General features: G+C 45.8%; 1 protein-coding gene and 1 long non-coding RNA gene across 2 annotated transcripts in view; one reads left to right on the top strand and one right to left on the bottom strand.

Moving 5' to 3' along the window:
* The window catches only part of LOC144145976 (high-affinity choline transporter 1-like), a 118,761-nt gene that overhangs the window by 1,369 nt on the left and 95,711 nt on the right, over positions 1-21,681 (top strand). The gene's annotated exons all lie outside the window — the stretch shown is intronic.
* Positions 1-21,681, bottom strand: part of LOC144145987 (uncharacterized) — a 180,535-nt gene that overhangs the window by 133,847 nt on the left and 25,007 nt on the right. The window lies entirely within an intron of this gene.

Genomic DNA, 21,681 nt, shown 5'->3' with positions numbered 1-21,681 from the left:
CGCGCCGACGCTACACAGGCGATTATGCGCGCCGTATACGGTTTCGGATTAATTTTGATCACCTGGGAGTCTTTAAACTGACCCGAAATGTGGAACACACGGGCGTTTTCGCTTTTCGCCTCCACCAAAAATGTTGGCGCCGCGCCCGGGAATCCAACCCACGTCCTCGGGCTCAGCAGCGCAACGCCCTAGCCACTGAGCCGCCGCGGCGGGTTATGAATGAAATATACACAAGTGCGGTGCGGGAAGGAAGAAATTTGTCTTTAGTGTCTACCAGGTCGTTCTGGTATAACGGGAAACATCGTCTCCGATGCAACCTCCCGAGAAGCCCACGACCTAAACTACACCATTGGAATCCCGTTTTCCAACGAGCATAGCAAAGCAGCTGCATTTGACATAGGATGAAAACTCCAGCTGCCGCCTTGGCAGGATCATCTGAGAAGGTACGTGCCTCTACATGTGATAGAACCTAAGTGCGATTTCCGGCATCTGCTAGGTCTGCCCAAGTGCACTGAAAGCGGGCTATACTGGCTGCGACGTCACGTTGCGTATACACCTGAAGCTTCTCGTTTAGGCTGAGCTGGGTAGAGTCGCCATTTTGTCCAGTGTGCTCTACTACTGAAAACATTAGGCACATTTTAAGCCGCTGCCCGCGATATGCTAGTCAACGGGCAACAGCATCGAAGGAACTTATGCGACTACGACGTGGAAGGGCTCTAGAACTTTCACACTCCCTTGTACCCTGGCGAAGTCATGAGGAGGCATTGCTGGGAACAAAAACTCTGCTTACTTTTCTTGCGGAAGCCGGTCTAAAAGAGGTGCTGTGAACCCTCTGAACAGATACTATATTTCATATATGTGTACACCTCCATCCTCCCATTTTTTATTCTTTTTTATTTCTTTTCTTCTCTCTCTCTCTCTGTTTCCCTATGTCATCTCACTGTATTCACCCCCATCTGGAGTAGCAAGATACCGTTAGTGAGGCTGACCTCTTCCGCTTTCATTAAATGTTTTATCTCTTTCTCTCTCTCTATATTTCTCTCTCTCTCTGGCTACAGGATGTGAAGTTACAAAGGTGTGGAAAAACCCGGTGTTTTTCGAGCCCCCGGCGCATTGCGGCAACAAGCCACGCGAGCTAGCAACCGCGATCATTACCGATTGCCATTATTAAGCCAATAATACCATGATCATATTTTCGCTGTGCATGAAAAATAGTAATAGTAATAGTTTATTTTTCATAAACTGTACAAGGTTATGGGGAAAGAAAGGGAAGAAGTTGCACATAAGCAACTTGACAGGCCCTTACAACCCGTGTAAGTTGCAGCAGCAGGGCGGAAAAGCAACAAAAATATACAAAACGTAAGGAAAGAACGTACATATAGATATACACAGCTTATATATACACAATAATATGTACATGTAAAAGTGCACGCAAAAACGCATGACCGAGCGAGGGACGAAGGAAATTAATCCAAGCACATGGATGACCAGAAATACCACGCACGGTTGTGCGCGTACAAAGTATAATTCCATCATTTTACCATGACAAAAAAAAAAAAACATGCTAACATAGTAAGCAGGAACATAATAACAGACATAGCCACACAATTTACTGCAGATTAGCAATGTAAGTAGAACGTTTTCAGTTGAGCGGTTGTACAAGAATTATAATTGAATTTGTTTAAATCATGGGTATTTAATAATGCTGGAAGATTGTAGCGTATCATTTGTTTACCACAATTTGTTCGGGTGAAAGGTACACCACCTTTTCCACTTTTTGACTTCCACCTTTTGACTTCAAACCTAGTTTCTTTCAGACCGCTTCTGCTCTTATGCGTCATTCAAGATGCCTATACAGGGGGATAAGGGGAAATATGTCGTTTTAAACTTTTAAAGCGAAACTTTCTATGCCTTACTGGCGCCGTCGAAAAGCGGAAACGCAGCGCAGAAAGTCAACTTTACACAATGGGTTTCACGAAAAGATGACGACCATAAGCAAAGGCACATCAAGCACCTCAACAGAAAATACGCTTCCCGTGGTAGCTATTGAATCTGGCCCCCTCGCGTTATGAAGCCGACGTTCATCCGATTGCGGCATTCAAACACGGTTGAAGCAGTTTGGATTTTGGGCTTTGACTTTGATTCAGGTTGCATGGAAGAAAGCTTTGCGTTTTAACAATCTTTCTCTTAAGAAAGGGGCTTTGATTTCTCTACCTTTGTGGGAGATTATTTTATCAAGACAATAACTGGAAACACGTACGTGCTGAGCACGAGGTCGCGGGTTCGATTCCCGGCCGCGGCGGCCGCTTTTCTGATGGAGGCGAAAAGCAAAAACGCCCGTGTGTACGAGATTTCGCCGCACGTTAAAGATCCCCAGGTGGTCAAAATTAATCCGGAGCCCTCCACTACGGCGCGCCTCATCGCCTGCGTTGCGTCGGCGCGTTAAACCCTACAATCAAATCAATCATCGAAACACGTACGTGCCCCGCATGTTACGAGCTGAAATTTTTTTAATGGTTTAGACCTCCTAATAGCTCTTGTATTACTTATGTTTGGTTAAAGTAGCTCGTAGGACACTGAAAAGAACGTCGGATAACACATGAGCCTTTAAAAGCTTTACGTCAGGTTTTTTTAGAACTGAGAAGATATGCCTGTAGCCTGGCACTGAAATTCTTTTTCCTTGTGACGGCTCTCGAGGCATCATGTCGTAAAGAGGTTTGCACTCCTCGCTAGTTTTAGGGTCCCGTTGTCCGGTTTAAGGCTCAATTTTATAGCGAAACATTCGCGAGAAACGCGCGTGTATCGGCTGATCGTCTTATACTCGGTCTCAAAGTTCCTATAATTGGAACTTGATTCTTTCGCTGCAAGTTCGAGAAATAAAGATAGAGGATTGTAACGGCAAAAGAAGATCAGCGTCAGCAAAAGCGGTTAGTTGTTGGCAATCACCTTGTTTTTACAGAAGCGCATTTTTCTGTTGAGAATCTGATCAAGATTCATCTTGCGGGAGAACAAATAAAGAGGCCCGGTATATGAGTTAAATTTAAAAAGTTTTCTGCGCTGTGACACCGCGCAGTCCACATTGTTCCACTCAAATCTTACGCTTGGTGTCGTCATTGACCCATTTTACCATTGGCCCTTCAACAGCTTACGGTGGTGTTACTGCATGAACGGTACAACAACCGGAAACATGTATACACGGATGGCTCAGTAACGTCATCCAGTTCGGCAGGTGCGGTGTTTCTGCCAGCAGATTTTGCCACAACTCGATTCCGTGTTGGCTATACCACGAGCTCGACAGCTACATAACTTGCAGCCATTCGTGAGGCTCTTGATCATGTCATCGGAGCTACTCCTCAAAAGTGGGCGATCTTCTCTGATTCAAAGGCTGCCTTACAAAGCTTATGCGCAGTCCTGCGCTACGGCCCCCTCCACCAACTGGTGACGGAGATAAGAGAAAAATTCCATCAAGCCATCACAGCCGGCCATGACGTAATATTCCAGTGGCTTCCAGGTCACTGCGGAGTCATCGGTAATGTGTTGGCGGATGAAGCTGCCCGTACAGGCCACGAGAGCGACCGCACCATTCTGCTTCCGCTTTCAAGGACCGATGCCGCCAGGGCGCTTCGCTCCATTGCACGCAGGATTACCATGCAGCAATGGAACACACCGGACATCTCGAATCCCCGCCTGTATATTCAGGATCCTCTTCTTCAGCGCCGTATTCCGTATGGGCTGTCTCGACCCCAGTCAACTTTACCTTGTAGACTGTAGTTGGGAGTGGCCTTCACGAAAGCATACTCCTTCCTCATCGGGATGGCCAGCAGCGCCCACTGTGATGCCTGTGGGGCGGAAGAGACTATAGAGCATGTGCTGTATCGCTGCTCCGAATACTCGTCGGAGAAGAGCGTTCTTGCCACCGGGCTCAGCCGATTGGACAATCGGCCATTTACAGTAGAAACTTTTCTAAGTCATCGGTCTTTACCATCGACCTCGCAGAAGGCGAAGAAAGCCCTTTTAGGCTTCCTGAGCGAAACTAACTTGCGTGAAAGACTATAGTGCCCGAAACGGGACTAGAGTGCGCGCCTTCCCACTCCTATCTCTTCCTCTTCCCCCGCCTTTTATCCCCTGAGCCCCATTCCCCCAGTGCAGGGTAGCAAACCGGGCTCTGCACCTGGTTAACCTCCCGGCCTTTCCGTTCTTTCTTCTTCCTTGATCGAGTGACTTGCCTTCTCTGTGCATTGTGGAGAAGCAGACTCGCGGACATTTTTTTAATGCAGACCAATATTCCCGTATATACAGAACGGGCTCACGCTAGGCATTTCTTCTTTTTTTTCCTAGCTTTTTTTTACTCACATAGCGCGCATCACCTGCGTCGCTGTATGTAGCCCTATGATCTTGTAGTTGCCGTCTGACAGTTTTGTGTGACCGCCTTGTGTTGCCCTCCTATTTTCACTTTAGCTGCTAATGGAACTTCAACAACCATTAAAATATGAAGCTGAGAGCACATTGAATAGTTTTGACGTATACCCAAACCAAGCAGGATTCCTGTGGCTACAAATACTAAAATAACTTAAAACTCAGTTGGAAGCAATTTAAAAAGCCTGCAGCATTTCCATTATTCTTCTCTTTGTTCTGTTCTGTAGAGAAGTTGGGGGCGCGGGGCAGCATAATACAAGTATCCACTCCTTGAAGCGATCATAGAGACAAAGCAGAGCTAACAACCTCCGCCGTCTTCTGCTACTCGCGAAACACTGCAGGTTAGATTGCTGGATGCAGGGGCTATATTTCTGATTGAGACGTGATACAAACAAACAGAAAGTCTGCGTGTGATCTCCAAGCTCGTTAAAAAAATCTAGGTGGTCTGAGTTTATACCGAACCTTCCAAAAGGTGCGCGTATCATTCGACATACCAGTAAACTTGTTAGTCGGCGCTGCTTATTGCCCGTATCAGGACACTGACCGAGCTTTTAAATGTCCACGTCATGCAAAATCATTAAACTGCAGAAAGCACTGAGCAAATTAAAGCTCAACAACGAACCTTTGGATTGCATAGTTTAACTATCCAAGACCGCTCTTGGCTGCCCACTTTAAATGCCTCTTGCCGCCACTATGTCAGCTCTGCGAAAAGGAGCTGCCCATTTCAAGTGGTTTATGAAGGCAGGTATGGCGGATGCCCGCTTTTGGAAGTTACGGTTGCAGCCCCCACTGTACACTGAAAAGTATACTGTCAGCCGTCACGGCTGTTATATATTGTACGCATGAGTCCACAATGCCTAAAAACGCCATAACTTTCTCACATGTCACATTATTTGTATACCCCTTGCGCCTGCAGCAATCAGGCCGAAATTAGGGACATGTGAGACCAGGAGGAAATCTTTTCATGTTTAAATAACACGCTTATTGAAATGAACCCAAAAATGGCAACAGATATTCTGCACAACAATATTTCTGCACAAAGAAGGACACAAAACATGGCACAACACCCTTGAAGCAACTGTTACTCGCTATACGCAACTTGCACCTTAAAACTAGTCTTATATACACTCTAAATAGCCTATATTCTTCCCACCGCTTTTGAGAAAAATCAAGAAGCGAGGAGCAGGGGTTTTGCAGGATTGAATTCGGCGATGCATTGTTGGATTACCGAGGTGCTGACCTGCCCAAAACTGCGCTGTTGGCGTCTGACGGGAGTCGAAATTTATGCGTTGTTGGAATTAAGCTAGTTGTCTCCTCATCTCGTAGATACGCCATCGAACTGTTTAGGGTTTGGAATGCGCCTGCCTTCTTCACATGCACTGTACGCAGGCAAACTCCCTTTCAGTTAACATATAAAATATCTGTCATGCCCGTGGGAAACTAGCGGAGTTTTCCACCACGGAGTTTTCCACCACTAGTGAAGTTTTCCACCACAAGCGAGCTGCATGTATTCGCACGTTTATTGCACCGAGCCTAATGAAATTGTGCGAGCTTCGAGGTCGTCTTTAGCCGGCTAACTTGACGTAATTTATTTCAAAGCGGACGCACTACAACGAAATTGCGGCTCTTTTCCAGAACCATACGAGGTCCGCTTCCGGTAACCGGTGAGAAATGAGAAACGAGTGGCGTTTATAAACTGCTATCAATGGCGCTTATCACGCATCCGCCTGAGTGCAACTCTGCGTAGTTGCAATACGTTTAGCGGCCAAACGTGGCAACATCCTTCAGGCGCGTTTGTATTAATTACAGCGAAGGTTTTAACCGTTTCTTCGCGCCCATGCTCTCCCCCTTCAAGCCCGTGAGCTGAAAACCGGATTCACAAAAGTGACCCGAAAGCTGCAACAAAGATATTGCACAATAAAATAGGAAACCATACAAAAGGAAGGATTATTTCCTGGCCTGTTGGGATGTATGTGCTATATGCGTGCGTTCAGCCGAATATATATACATCAATTTTTTCTACAATAAATAAACTCAATTTTAGGAGGTTCCTCACTAGCTTTAGCACAAAATAATGAGTAGACCGGTCACATTATTTGCTAGCAGTCGAACTGTTGGGGTTCCCAAAGAATACGGTCCTCACGGAAACTCACGAAACCGAGGTGGGTTTCGCACATAAAAATTACAGGGTCCTTCAAGCGAAGTGAACCCGTATTTCGCGTAAGCGTGTATACTTCTTCTCATTTATGCCGTCATTGGGTATCCATTCACTCTCACGGCTTTATAAACCTGCTACGCGAATCTTCGCGGTAGGACAACTACGTTCACGCATAAAATGGAAGGTCGTTTCACCGATGTCAATGGCAATGGTAGCCCTCGAGCGGTGGGAGAGTCGTTTTTATAAAAATATGCACGGTCGCAGGCGACGCGCTTGGAGCGCTTTCGCCTGCAGCGCCGCACACCGACTACCCCGGTTGTTGCCGAGCAACGCGTTTTCTTGCTCGGGTGGCTTTCTTTTCTTCCACGACCTTTTTTCAGGGCTTTCATTCTTCAACATATCTACGTTTCCTAGCAACGCCGCGGACCCAAGCGAGCTTCGTGAACCCACGGCGTACACCGCGACTATACCTTCAATGTGAGGGACGCGTAAAAAGTGACAAACAGGAGGGAAGAGATGTGCTATACCAGGACGTCCGTTCTTTTCGATAGCTAGTCCGTTTCCTCGTGAACACGTGTCGTGAACGTGCCACGTCGTAAGGTCGCTATTTCTACCGTCTCGCGTGACGCCCCTCAGGCCTCGTCCTGGTTAAGGGTGCTCGAGAAGAGATTTCCGGCAATGTTTCCATGTCGCTGTCTGGTTAAAAGCGATGATGCAGATGTTCGGAGAGATGGTCGACTGACGTGTAAGAAACTAAGTCCGCGCTTGACCATCTCTTATTCCCTGGCGCACCATATACTCCTGGAAGCTGGCACGCGAACTCTCCTCCGGTGTGTACTAGGCGGTGTGACTGGTATTACCGCGCATTGAACCTATCAAAGATGAAAGAAAGGGGTGGGTACAGCTAAGCAATGGGGAGAAAATGAGCGTGTCGCAGGCTGAAGTTAGAGGAGCGTGCGCGTCTGTCACATATGCTTTAAAGTTGCGTTCCCTGTTATTGAGTGTTACCACCCTTCCAAAATACAACACCACAAGACAACCCCTTTCGAGGCTTTGCCTAGATTAGCCGACTACTCTGCGCATTCGTTCAGAAAGAAGCCGAAGCGACGGGCAATGTTGGTGACGGGCTTGCATTGTGCCCGAGTTTTCTTCTCGACCATCCTTCGTTTTTTACGCTCAAGCTGGAATTTCCAATGCTCAGATTTGTTAACAAATTTTTTGCAGTTAATCGCTTACTTTGAGAACTGCAGAGGTTTTGTTAGTATGCCATAGCAGAACACAGAGTGAACCCGCATGATGTTTTGTCACCTCCTGTTTTTAAGCTTGCAGTCTTATAGGCCTTGATGAAGCAACTTCATGGAACGCTGTGCTTCAAGAATAGTAAGCGTTATGCGGAATGCGTTTGAATATTTTAGTACCTACCAAACGTATCGTGACGTGTCATGCAGGGCAACCATGGAATGCGTAGTGGAATGTATCATAAGGGATGCCCCGTGAATAAAGAACAAGCCGTTGCTGTTACTAAGATCGGCATGTGCGTTCGAACTTCGTATCAGCCGGCTGCGGCTGATATATGCTGTTTTAAGTGGCGCCGTCGCACAGGCACAACGTCGCTCTTTCCTTCCCATCAAGAATGCAGTCGTGGAACCGCTCAAGACGCCAGACTCCCTACACCTAAACGGAATTGTGCAGAAGGAAAATGTGAGCCTTACCTAAAAGCCAGAGCCCGAAAAGCGACTTACTTAACGAAGCTGCTAAAGCTTACACGCTCCCGACCGTCGCCTAAGACGGCGCTTAGATGATACTGGGTACATTGTACTAGCGCAAAATACGGACCACAGGGGTAAGAAAATCACATGACGAACGCTAGAATTTCTTACTCGTGTGGTCCGTCTCTTGCGCTAGTACAATGTACCCAGTTTCGTCTAACCAACTAGCCCAACTTTCCGTCCTTAATTCGACGCTTAGACGTCTTCAACAACTCAACATTCTCCGAAGGTGAAAACCAACAGGACTAACGGACCGTTCGAAGACTAACAGTAGTTATACTGCGCAAAACGAAGTGTACGAGACATATGTCTTCATGAAGAGAAGATGAACCGGTGGAACAATTCATCAGAGACCTCGGAAAGCAAGCAAGGTTTTGCAACTTTGGCCCACTCTCCGACAAGCTGATTGCGATCAAATAGTCTTCGCGACGAACAGCGGAAGGTTCAATCAGGAAACGCCGAGGGAGAAGGACTTCACCCTGTAAAAGGCGGGGCAATTCTGCAAAGCAGCCGAGACAGCATAAAGAGTGGAATGAGAACGAGGAAAAAGTGGGCGCGACTTCAAAAAGACAGCAATGCCAACGCCATATTTCGAAAACTACGTTCTAGTGCTTAAAATGCAACTGAAGGCACGAGGCAAAAGAAGTAACCCGCCTTCGGTAAAACTTGCCGCGCCTGTGAAGGCAGAAACAATTTTGGATTTGTTGAGAAATACAGGTCGGTGAAGTGCGACACAACGACGAAAGTTGCAACGTCTTGAACTTGAGCATTTGCGGCATTCGGAAAACAAAATAGTAAATGGTAAAAGCAAACGTTGCAAAACAATAAGTGGCGCCGATGGTGTACACGCGCTCCCAAGAAAATCTATTGCAACTATACGCGTTTAACGGGCTCCGCACCAAACCGACCATTAGACCAGGCTGTCTGTTCTATATAGTGGTCAAGAGTTCGACGAAAGTTCGTCTGGTTAGGTATCATGATGAGGGCGAAGATGCGGTCACTGACCAAGTCAAGGTGAAAACACAGAGACGTTTCGGGACCTGTACGGATTCCTTGATCACACTAAGCAGGTTTTACAGCAGGAATAGTACGGATTAAACACTGCGGCTTCACAATGCAAGTAACCAAGCTCGACGATCGTAGGTGCGTCGTATTTGGTCGCATACAATGCCTCTCATGGCAATTCCGCCATCATGGTGCAGGAACTTTCCCATCTGATCCAGGGCACCGCTTTCGTGCAGCGAAAGTAACGGATGGTGCTTCGCGACGATGCAGTTCCAGTGGTGTAGCTAGAGTGTCGCGTGCCGTCGGCAGTACAGGAGCCCTTGCGAAGAGAACTCCTGCGTATGTCAAAAGCAAGCATCATTTGTAAAGTGGATGAACCCATTGGAAAGTCGTGTCGTTATCACGAGAAAAAAAGATGGCAGCCTCAGGGTATGCATTGTTCCGGGAAATGTAAACGCCTTTTTTAATTGCGAGCACTATCAGTTGCAGCAACGGGAGGATGCATCGAGGCAGAGCTTCCTAGGACGAAGTTCTTTAGTCATCTAGACGCGAAGTCAGGTTTTCCCTAGATACCACTGGACGAGGGAACCTCTAAAATTTCAACTTTCGCCACCCCTTTCAGTCGTTACCGCTTGATCCGACTTCCATCTGCAAATTTTCTCAGCTCCAGAAGTATTTAAAAATCGCTCAGCAAGTCTTTTGACCCGTTGCCAAGAGTAAGGGTTTGCATAGACGACATTCACGTTTGGGAGCCGTCGAAGGATGAGCATGACAAGCGCTTCCCCCTCCCCCAACCGTGTGTTCCTGGTAAAGATTATGTTTGCAATATTATCTTTGAAGGCTAGGCAATACTAGTGTCTCTAAATAGAGCAGTTCAAGGCCACTCTGAGCGCAACGCAACTGAAAAAATGCACTTTCGGGGGTATTTCTTTCCTGGGCGACTTGGTCAGCGAAACGGAAGTCCTTCCTAGCCCGCTTTAGTAGGTTGTTTACACAAAATGCCTGTAGCAACAGTTAAATGGTCTGTACAACATGTGCTCGGAATTATCAACTATTTTGGTGAATATTCGCCGGCGCAGGCTGAGAGGTCAAAGCTCCTTTCGCAGATTGATACTGAAGCACGCAGTATTATATTGGGCAGAAATTCACGCTCAAGAATGAAACGCAATCTGTAACACTGGGCGCGGCTCCGTTACTACGGTTTTTTGGCCCCTCGAAAGAAACAAAAATAACTCCAGATGCTTCGAAAGTGCCTTCTTCGGCGCCATGAATCATGATTATGGCTGGCGTCCATTCGCTCTCGCATCTCGAGCAATGACCGAGACCGAGAAGCGTTGCTCGCAGGTCGAATAAGAAGCCTTGGGAATTGTTTATGGCTGCGAAAAGTTTCATCAGTTTCTGTATGGGTGGACGATTTTTGTAGACACTGACAGAGCGCCAGAAACACTCACAGAACGCCAGAATAAGACCCGGCGCATAGGCGTGCGCACAGGGGGGGCAGGGGGGGCGGCCGCCCCCCCTAATCATCTGAAGGGGGGCGCCAAATTGGCCCATATTTTGCCAATGTAACACATTAAAGTAAAAATTTCTGCTCAGAAATATTTTGTATGTGTTGCAATTCCATCGCATTGAAATAAAAATTTGATAACCATCCCTCTTTGCACTGCGTTCGGACCGCTAGGCCTTCAGTGGGAAGAGGTCGGGAGTTGCTGGAAAGCGAGGGGGGGGGGGGGGGGGGGGGGGCGCGGCGGTAAGACTTTGCCCCCCCTAATCGAGAACTCTGCGCACGCCTATGACCCGGCGTACCGTGTACGTAGCCTTTGAACGTGAAAGGCCTAAACACCCTGGCAAGAATGCATTGACAGTGTGTTTGCGACGGAGGGGCGACCCTGCCGCGCGAAGTAATCTCGAGAGAAATAAGACAAAATTGTCGTTTTGCAGAATAGTTTTGGCCATTCATTCATTTGTTATGCCCATAAAAGTTCCCAATTGGCCTGCATCCCGTTATCGCGCCCTGACGCTGCAAGATCACTGCTCTCCATCGCCCGCAAATAACGCTTCCTTTTTGGAATAGGACGGATTATTCGAACTCTCGCCTGTATGCACTCGACCCGGATCTGCAGCGCTATCTACCTACTAACAGGCCGCGCTCGGGCGTCATCCTATAGTTTGTGGCTTGGCTTCACAAACGCTTACTCAATTATCCGCATGGCTACTAGCACTTCTTGTGATGCGTGTGCCACTGAAGAAACAATAGAACACCTCTTGTGCACTGTGCCTTGTTTATAACGCAGAGGCATCCGCTGTACACCACACTTTGGAAAGTGGACAACCTACCGTTTACAGCGCAGACTATTCCGCGCCACAGGTATTGCTCGTCGCAGTTCCAAAAGGCTACAGAAGCCTTAGTTCGTTTTTTAAGAGGGCGCAGGCTTGTCTGAACGATTGTCGGGACATTACGAGTGCGCCCCGCCTTTCATTCGCCCATTTGGTGAGAAGTTTACCTGTTTTGTTTCGTGTTTTTTGTGCCCTTCTAGATTAGACTCCACCCAGCTTCACTGCTCATTTTTCTTCACAGAGTGGAAGAGCATTGAATTTTTGCATACCTTTCCTTCTCTTTCAATCTCTCCTTTCTCACTTTTCGTGAGTAGGGTAGCCAACAGGACTCTTTTCTCGGTAACCTCCCTGCCTTTCCCGCACTGTATTTTCCTTCCTTCCTTCCATGGTTTTCCTAAATGGCCACAGGTGCCGCTGTCGGTTCATGTTACAATTAGGCATTACCCTTAAATTTGCACGTATTTGTACATATGGTACAAGGAGACAAATTGCCGTACAAAGCACCATTATCGGTGACTCAAACTTTGTTGCTCCACTTGAAAAGCCCGTTTGAATAGAATGAAACGATGGAGCGGACGCAAAATGCGAAAGTAAGGAAAACCTTTCTTTTCGCTCGCCTTTTCAGCTATTTAGTTGATTATTTTGTTTGTCGAAAATTCTGAAATAACTGTTTTAGTCAAAGCAAGCTATTGCCGGCTAAAGAGAGAGAGAAAGAGAGAGAGAGAGAGAGCAACTTTAATGGGTCTCCTGCAGTAACCCCTATCATCCCACCCTCTTAGGCGGGCTCTTGGGGCGACGTGGCCGGACGCCTTCTTAGCGGGGAGAGCCGCTCGCGGCGGGCTTCAGCGTACTCGGGTTAACCCTTTCTGCTTCCATCCCGTCCGGTCGCTGCTTCTCGAGCGCCGCTAGGATCTGCTGGATGGCTGTGTGTTGGACGCCGTAGTCTTCGGATCTCTTCGCCTCCTCCACGAGGGGCGGGAGAACGTCTGCACTGTTGTCTGCGTTCGCGCACTAAAGCAATAGTTTCAATGAAGCTCAAATGTTTCACTATTCTATAGGAGCAAGTGGGGGTTCTCGCCTGCATGGAGTGCACAAGTAAACTGTAGATTGGTTGCTTTTCGCCCTTAAACTGTTCTGGCAAGCATGAACGAGAACAGTTTTGGTTCCTTTACGGTTGACCGAAGGAGCGTAGAATAACAGGCCTCACTGCAAGAGGGTCATAATCCCAGCGAGTACTTGCCTCGGCGAGTGGTGCACAGTCGATTAAGGTATTCCCAACGACAACAGCTGCTGTTTTCCCGGGGCCGCTTACACTCTCTTACACACTTGCAAGAACCCGATTACGTGCTTTTCTTTTCAGTGCATATACTTTCTTGATCTATGGTGGAGATAAACATACAAAAAAAAACGCCGTAAATGCAGATTACTGAGTTTTTATGCTTAATAAGGGCAGGGTCGCCCGTAATGGGGTAAATGTGTGCATCTGAGCTGATAAGCTCCAAGGGAAACTTTGAGTGGAATGGCCACATAAATCAGGATACGGAAAAGTTTACTTTTGATTAGAAGCGACCAAATATTTGTACCTGGCATCGAATTTAAATACGTAGTTCCCTTTTTGTTCCAATCAAGAAGAATACTTTTGCAACGAGACAACTTCACAGAAGTGTTTTCGTTTCCTTAGTTTAGGTTGTATTTTGGCGCTTCTCTTCTGCGAATGCAAATGAGGAAGGTCGCCTTCTTTTTTTGGTTTTTCTTCATTGGAGCTGAAAACTTTCGCTTGTCACTGCTGTCGTGAAACTTGGAACAAAACATTATTCACAAGCTTGACATTATTACGCTTTGCGGAATCATATTGCGAAATCATGGCCGATGAGGCGCGCCGTAGTAGAAGGCTCCGGATCAATTTTCACCACCTGGGGATCTCAAAATCTCGAACACGAGGGCGTTTTCGCTTTTCACCTCCATCAGAAGAGGCGTGCCAAAATTTCGCTAGCTGCAGAATGTCAGTGGTGTTTATAGCAACGCAAAAGAAGAGATTTTTTGGTTTTCTGTGTATGCGAAAATTAGTATAACGTTTCTGCAGGTCTAACTGACCGCGAAGGCAAGAGCATTGGATCTTTTTTTAAAAACTGAAGTCCACACATTTATCCGCTGCATTATCTTTCCAAATTCAAAATCCTTCAAATTCTCGACTTTTTTATGCGACATAATTAGTGAAGTCTTTACCTCAAAACTCCCGCTTCCTGGCCAAGAGACGGCCCACAAAATGGCTGACGGCTCAATGAATAAAAACAAACATGTGAAAGAGTGCTCCGAATGGCGCCTAATTTCTCTGGGGAGCTCACATAAACAAATAAAAGCAATTGAGTTAAAGAGAATTTTTTTATTTTAATTTGGGCCGGACCCCTCCGGAATGTAAGATGAGAACGCTCCTCGAACATTACATTGATGGCTCAACAAAAACTAGCTGAATAAGGGCGGCCCTAGTGAGTGCGTTGTGGCCTTCGACTTAGAAATGTTGGTTAGAGACATGTTCTGATTTGAGTGAGCTAATTGCGGAAAAAGCAATTAGGCGAGTAGCAAAGCTCGTGTGCGCTCATAGCGTAAACGTAGATCTAAAGGCGATTGCCCAAGGCTCTCAGCCAAGGTAACACAGAGAAGAAAAGAACAAAAGAAGGCGTGAAAGGAAATGGACGGGGTTACTAGTGACAGGACACAATCACAAAACTGTACACGCGTTGTTCCAGTCGATGGGAAGGAGGTGGCGCCACTGTAGGCACCACATCATCACTGTACGTAAAATGAGCGCGCTACCGCTACCTTCCACGCGACACTTGTTCTTTGAATTTCATCGGTGAAGTATGCACGGCGATGGACCCTGGAGAGGCTACATAAACAGCGCCTGTAAAACGGGGTCGCCCGCGGCAATACGGCACCGGAAGGCAGCGTCAGCGGCCGCATGCGGTGAAGAGAAACATTCCGCCAAATCCGTTCGGCAGTTTCCATTCACTGCATCACAGGAGTGCTTAGGTGTGCTGGAACTTTGTACTTTGCGACGGGGTTTTTATCACAAAAGCAGAAATGGAAGGGAAACCAGAGGAGAACCTCGAGGAGAGGGGAAACTCGAGGAGAAGCGTATTTATTAATTAGTTAATTTTGGACAAACAAAGCGTCGTTTCCCGTTAGACAATGACCGGCTTACGAAAGGAATAACCTTTCAGCTAAAACTATGGGTTGGCGGTGAGTTTTACTCGTCAGAACCGTTTGAGAGAATTGGATTAAGTTCAGATACTTGAGCCGTTTGGCTAAAACTGCGGGCAACGAGGGGAATGAGAACTATCGAGAGCGAGGGCCAATAACTACAAGCAAGAAGCGCCTGCACGATCACCGCTTAGTAGGATGTCAGGAACACAAACTTTTTATTGCTGCTGTCCTTCACGTCAAGCTCCATCACTTTTCTTAGCATTCGCAGCCTTGTGCAACGTGTTTTCTTTCCACTTTCTAATTTTGGTCGCATCTCGAGCTTTCTAGCCGATGAGAGAAATATAATATCCCGGGTTTCCTAGGAAATTAATAGGTAATATTTTGTGGCATGCGGTATGAATCCATACAATAAACGATGCTCAGTTGACCAGAACAACGTCCATTTCACAAATTCCTTCGATGTGTCATCCTAATTCCGCATTTTTTCTCCTATATCCGCATAAGTCATGCTACATACGCATTTGCAACTCGACGCAAAAAAACGTTACATTATTGTGTTAGCCTTATATAATCATTCAGAAATGAATGGAACTTTTTTCAACACACGCAAAATTTTCTGTACAACTTATTGTCTTCTAAAACTTAAGTTCTCTTTTTTTAATTGCAGTAAATCTTCGTTGTAGTAAATCGAAATCAATCGGGACAGAAACTGACTTCGTTATAAATGCTACTTTGCCAAATCGGGGATGATTTGCTCTATATCCGTTGCCGTGGGGGCCGCAAAAAACTTCACGTAAAGAGATAATTTATGTAAAGCCATTTCATTTCGACAAGGTTTTACTGTAACTGCATTTTCAGCCACAGTCACAGTGGAAACGTTGCTCGACGTCAACCTACGCAGCCGCGGGCAAGAACACAGTGAACAAAAATCAACGCCGAATGACACTAGGCCACAGCAAACAAAAGCTTGAAACTGGGGATACCTCAACCTCGACTTTAGGCTTTTGTTTCCTGCATACAAAACATATTGTGAGTGTCGACGTAGTCGAGAGAGATCTCTCGGGCGCGCTTAGCAACGTGGGTCACGCAAACAACGACGAAAATTTGAGCACAAAACAAACGCCAACTATGACGTGAGGCGAACGATTGTGATCACGTTTTTTTTTTTTTTTTTACTCAAAACCACATCATCGCCCTTCCGCCACGAACGTTCGCCGTGCCTGTTCAGCTTTCTACATTCCTATTGGCACTCATTTGTCGCTGACTCTACACCGTATACAACAATTGAAATCTCGAGCATGATATATTGTCTACTGTGGAATTCAACGAACCGCAACCCGGCAACCTTCAAATGTTTTTGCGTATTCGCTTTGACGTTTCAGGGCCACGTCTTAAAGCCGTCCGCGTAAGAGAACATATTACCAACAAAAAAAGGACGCGGCCCAAGAAAGCAGACAGGACGATCGTCCTTTCTGCATCTTTCTTGGTTCGTGTCCTTTTTTCGCTGGTTCGCGTCCTTTTTTCGCTGGCTCTCAAGACAACACCACCTAGCCCAACTTTCAGCCTTAACTAGCCCGCGTAAAGCGCTATCACTGCCACTTCATTGTAGTTCCAATGCGTACTTTCATTTTCATGGAACCATAAGTAAATGAGTAGAGTGCGCACAATGTCCTCATACGTGCCTGTTTGCCTGCAAAGCACGTACCCATAATGTCACGTTCTTCTGCCCATATCACATACCCTCTCCTGCCTTATATACCCGCTGCATACCTGTTGTAAGTCAATGCCTCGCCATCTATTAACTTCGGTGAACGCCCGAGCTTTAGCGCTCACGTTGTCGCATGTGTGCAGAGACACCGAGCCAGGACAGAAAAAGGAAACTGTTTGCTGCTTCGATGAAAAGCTGTGAGTGCTTGGGATTCTTTAGCCGGGGAGTGTCGTCATGGTAATCTGACGCGAGATATTCTTTTTTATGTGTGTGTATGCATTACTTCCGCCAGGATCACCAGAAAACATGCATGCGCTCTATCTTTTCAAGGAGCTGCGACGACGGCTCGGTATGCCGGCCCATTTCAGGTATTAGACGGTGTGACGCCTTTGAGAAGCAGGCGAAGACTCCGAAGTACACAAGCCCGGCACATATCCGCTGGTTAACGAGTGCGCGGTTTGGTCGCTCTGGCAGACTTTCTCGGTTCCGGTACACGATTTGGTGAGCTGAAATTTACGCCTGTTCCAAAAAAGCATGCGCTATAATTTCAAAAATTTTGTTGCAATAGGATATAAAAAGTATCGTCGATGGCGGAATACGTTGATACGAGCTTTTTGACTTAGTCCAACGCGAACCGCTTCAGAAATGGTTTCCTGTTGCGATTTTTGCTTCCTGAGCGTTGAATCCCTGACAAGTCTGAAGAGCGCGTCCGCTATACGGTTTTGGCCAATCGTGTGCGTGCTACGGTTGCGCGTCTGTCAAAAAAATTAATCCGATTAATCAGCTGACCTTAATCAGTTAATTAACTCATCGATGAATCGGTTTGGTTAGATTAGGAAGAAAAATGAGCAGAAATAATGATCATTTATTAATATTCACAACAGTATAATTATAAAAATAAGATCGATGAGTTCGTCGGCCTGTTCACAGACATTCCAAGTGATGTAAGCAGGTCATAATCATGGCGCTGATGTGGGAGAGACGCTTATCGCCGCGTTCGTCACTCAATTTTGTAGAATCGGGAACATCGGCACTCGAAGTAATTGAGGGGACCGCGTAATAATCGTGGTTTACTTACGACGCAGTTAGTTTATACAACGACCAAACGGTGCGGGTGCCCGATCACCGATTTTTGAGCAGGACTCTTAGAAACTGCACTGTTGTAGGCAAACGTAGTGAAAGAGAGACTGGTGCTTCGTTGTATGGTCAGATCGAGTGTACGGAAGAAGTACTATGAAGGCGCTGAGTCAGCCTGTTCGACCGCGGACGGCACGCGGATGCGATTTTGCGAATTCGAGGTGCGATGGACTTCTCAACAATGATAGATGAAAAAAATTCTGCAGAAATTCAGAGAATTATCTACTAATGCGTAGCATTCTTATGCCGCTTGTCTTGAGTGAGAGTTTTTTACAGCCAAAGTTCTTGGTTTTTCTAAATCCTGCCCAACCAATCATCTCCATCTACGCTGTTGTAACGATTAGAAGTGGCGCATTCACGAAATCTGCGTTATCGTGGAAATGCCATGCATTATACGTTTCGCGATTTTCTGCAATGTTTTTTTTTTATTTTTTCATTTTTTTTTAAATTTCGTCCGACCATTTATCTCCTTTTACGTTATTATACCGATTGCATTTGGAACTTTCCCGAAATCTGCATTTTTGCGGAAATGCAGGCCTTTACACGATTCGTCAGTTTCCGCTATTATTTTATGTTTTTCTTGCTGTTACTTTTTCGAAATCTCGATCCACCAATTATCTCCATTAAGGGTATTATAACGATTGCAGGTGGAACTTTCGCGAAATCTGCATTATTGTGGAAATGCAGCGCGTTACACGTTTCATGATTTTCCTTAATTTTTTTAGTTTTTTATTTCTTAGTTTTTCAAAATTTCGTGCGACCAGTTATCTCCATTTACGGTACTATAGCGATTACAGGTGGAACTTCCGCGATATCTGCATTTTTGTGGAAATGCATGGCGTTACGCGCTCGTGGCTGTGTAACGCCGTGATCGCTCAGAGGGGACTCGAGCGGCACCAGGATGCTATAGAATTGCACGCGAAAAGAATTTTCCGACTTCTATTGCACAGCCAGAACGAAAGAGCGCTGCTTCCCTGTGTCGAGTTTGGTGATCAACTGCAGTTACAACCAACGATAGCCGGCAGCCGGAGGAAGTAACGGCCCATCGGGATTTATCTCAGCAGCTCCGCATCGTACAGAAGGGAAAGGAAGTGGCTGTATCAGTCCGGCAAGCGCGGACGTCAATTGCGCGCACTGTTGGCAAAAGACACACGAAGCAACGCAGCGAACGGCAGAGGTGGAAAGGCCAATTCAAGGACACAGATGAAGAGCCAGCACTCAAGAACGCCAAGGATAGCATAGGGGAAGTTGTTCGCCTTTTGTTTCTTGTGTAAATACGCGTTTTTGAAAAGCTAGGCAAACAGGAGGTCGGGGAACTATGCGCCCCGGGTGGGACATGAGCCCACAATCGTTGAAATGCACGCCGGATGCTTTACCAATTCAAATACTGGGACGGCTGCATAGCCATCCGCTTTCTGGGATAATTATGTGCATATACGTGTCGCCTACGTTTAGGCTTGGTAGCTTTTGCGACTCCGACAACTGGGGAGTAAGGACAACGCATAAGGATATCGGGTGTAAGGACAACGAGTTATGATTGTAATGGGTGTGTACAGTTGAGATATTTATGCCCCCAACGGATGGCAAATTGACAGAATTCACTGTAGTCCTATGTGGCAATAGTCAACAATTAGCCGTCAGCTGTACACGAATGAACGCAAACACTTTCTCCGGAGAATTAAGCCTTTCGGGCATGTGTACTGTATTGATTATTTGAAGTTTTTACCTACGAAAAATCAACACTAAAAATAATACGTTTGCTTAAGGCGAAATATCAATCAATAATTCCCGCGTGGTGCACACTATGCTCTTCGAATTCGCTAAAATTAAAACAGCGTCCAAGTTACTGTGATATGAGTATTTGAAAATTATCTTGGTATTGCGATATGGGTATTTGAAAGTAGGCTGTAAAAGCTGCAGCCAGCGCCGCTTTGACAAATAGGTAGAGGTGACAAACAAAATAAAAAAAGAAAACTTGCGATCAGATTACATTAAGAGGCGCTTGGTGGTATTTGCTCTATCAACGCCTAGGACGGATCCCCATCAAAGGAACTTGCTTAATCGAGCCTCTTGATAAACGGCCCAAATCAAAAGCACTCAAATAAAAGAAGGATCTTCACTGAAAATAAGAACAAAGGTTTCCTTTATTTTCCATGTAAGCTAGAAGTCATAGCTTAGTTGTACTCGTATTGTTACCCCAGTGTTCGCTTTTACGCACTCACTCGTGAAATCACTTCAACAGCAGTTCTCTGTATGTGTGGGACTATCCTTAAGAGATTTCCGCAATTTACTGCTTTCAGAGAAATTAAAGTAAAACTGTTTTCCTAGTGAGGAGAAATGAAGGTGAAGGGGCAGTTGTGAAAAGAGTAAACATAAATAAGAAACTACTACATTTGAAAAAAAGGCAAGATAGAAAGAAAATAAACCAATAAAATTAAGAAAGGAAATCTAAATTATTTAACGAGAGCAAAAAATGAATGTAATTAGAAGTATGTGTTGTTGTTCTTCTTATCAAAAAGTCAAGAACAATTAGAGAGAAAATTGAAAAAAGGAAGGAAGGAAGAACGAACACCACAGAGGAAGAGAAATGGATAATACGAAAACTAAATGAACTCGAAAAATGGACGCAGAAAAGAGCAAAATTGGAAGCAGGCAAAGAGAAAGAGGGAAGACGACAGAAAGAAGAGAAGACACATGGAAACAAAGTGATGAAAACTGAATGCAGCGAAATACGGCAAAACAGCTTTTCGATGCGAGAGGAGAAACAACTGGTTTAATGGCACAGGGCTAGCATGAATGCATCCAATTAAATACAATACATATCACCATGCGTCAACTAGAACAATGAGCAACGCAACCGCGCTTAAGTTAGCGCACGCTGTCATAATAATAGATTTGATAATAAGGTTCATTTCATTTCTATCAGAGAATTTCCGGCCCACGTTAACGCTACCTACGCAGGTATATTCCAACTGAGATAGAAAACCATACAAGTACTTGCGTTTCATAAACGAGCAAAAAAAAGAATAAAGGTGGGAAATAGTGGGAATAAGAAAAAGAGGAAGGAAGTACGCAAAGGTAACTGAAATGCACAAAGGTAATACACAGGTCGACACCTAGAGAGAAGGGTAGAGGGAACTAAAACAGCGATAACGACAAAGAAAAATATGTAGAAAGAAATACAAAGGGGGCAGGACAAACGGGGTGACGAAACGGAAATAGCAGCGGTAAGAGAGAACGAGAGCGAGGGAGGGAGGGAGGGATGGGGACAAACCTATAGTTGAAGATCATTTCCAAAAAAGGTACGACACATACTGGCTCACCGCCTTACTCCCAGTTGTTAGAAAAGTACATCAACTTGAGTCTCCCTGCACAATGCATCATCATAGGTTACTGGACTCCGGGGAAATCAAGCTCTCTTGGGTCAGTTTGAGAACCTAAAGTGCCACCGGGTAGGAGCCTATGAGCAGAGTTGCGCGACTCAACTTCGATTTAATTTCCTTACGCTCCATCGCATTCCGACCTTTCTAGCTCTGCCGATCACTCACTACTGCAGCGTTTTGTTTGAAACCAATGCCTGTGTCGTGTTTACTTTCTGCGTAAAAAAATCTACAAAATGTAGTCGTAGAAAGGTCTTTAGGCGTGCACAGATAATTCCAGCGACTGACATGAAGGCAATAATTATGAATGTTATAGAAGCAGAAAAAAGGGGTTTATCGAATAAAAATAAAGATGTTAAAGATAAAGATGCAGAAGGAGCCCACAAAGGAAGAAAAATGTCAGGACGTAGCCTGCCCGACCTTTATGAAACCATTGGCGCCCCAGCATTTTCCAAGGATTTTGTAGCCGTAATGCGCAGCTAACGCTGAAAAACGTGGAAGTACGAGAGCATTCACATAGACCGCAAAAAAGAAAAAAAAGGAGGGGGGTGGGGAGGTGCAAACAAG

The sequence above is a fragment of the Haemaphysalis longicornis genome, unplaced genomic scaffold, assembly GCF_048455015.1.
Source record: "Haemaphysalis longicornis isolate Haplotype H1 unplaced genomic scaffold, Haemaphysalis longicornis Haplotype H1 scaffold_1, whole genome shotgun sequence".
NCBI lineage: Eukaryota > Metazoa > Arthropoda > Arachnida > Ixodida > Ixodidae > Haemaphysalis > Haemaphysalis longicornis.
Note: the sequence above shows the minus strand (reverse complement) of the source record. Positions and strands in the feature narration are given on the sequence as shown.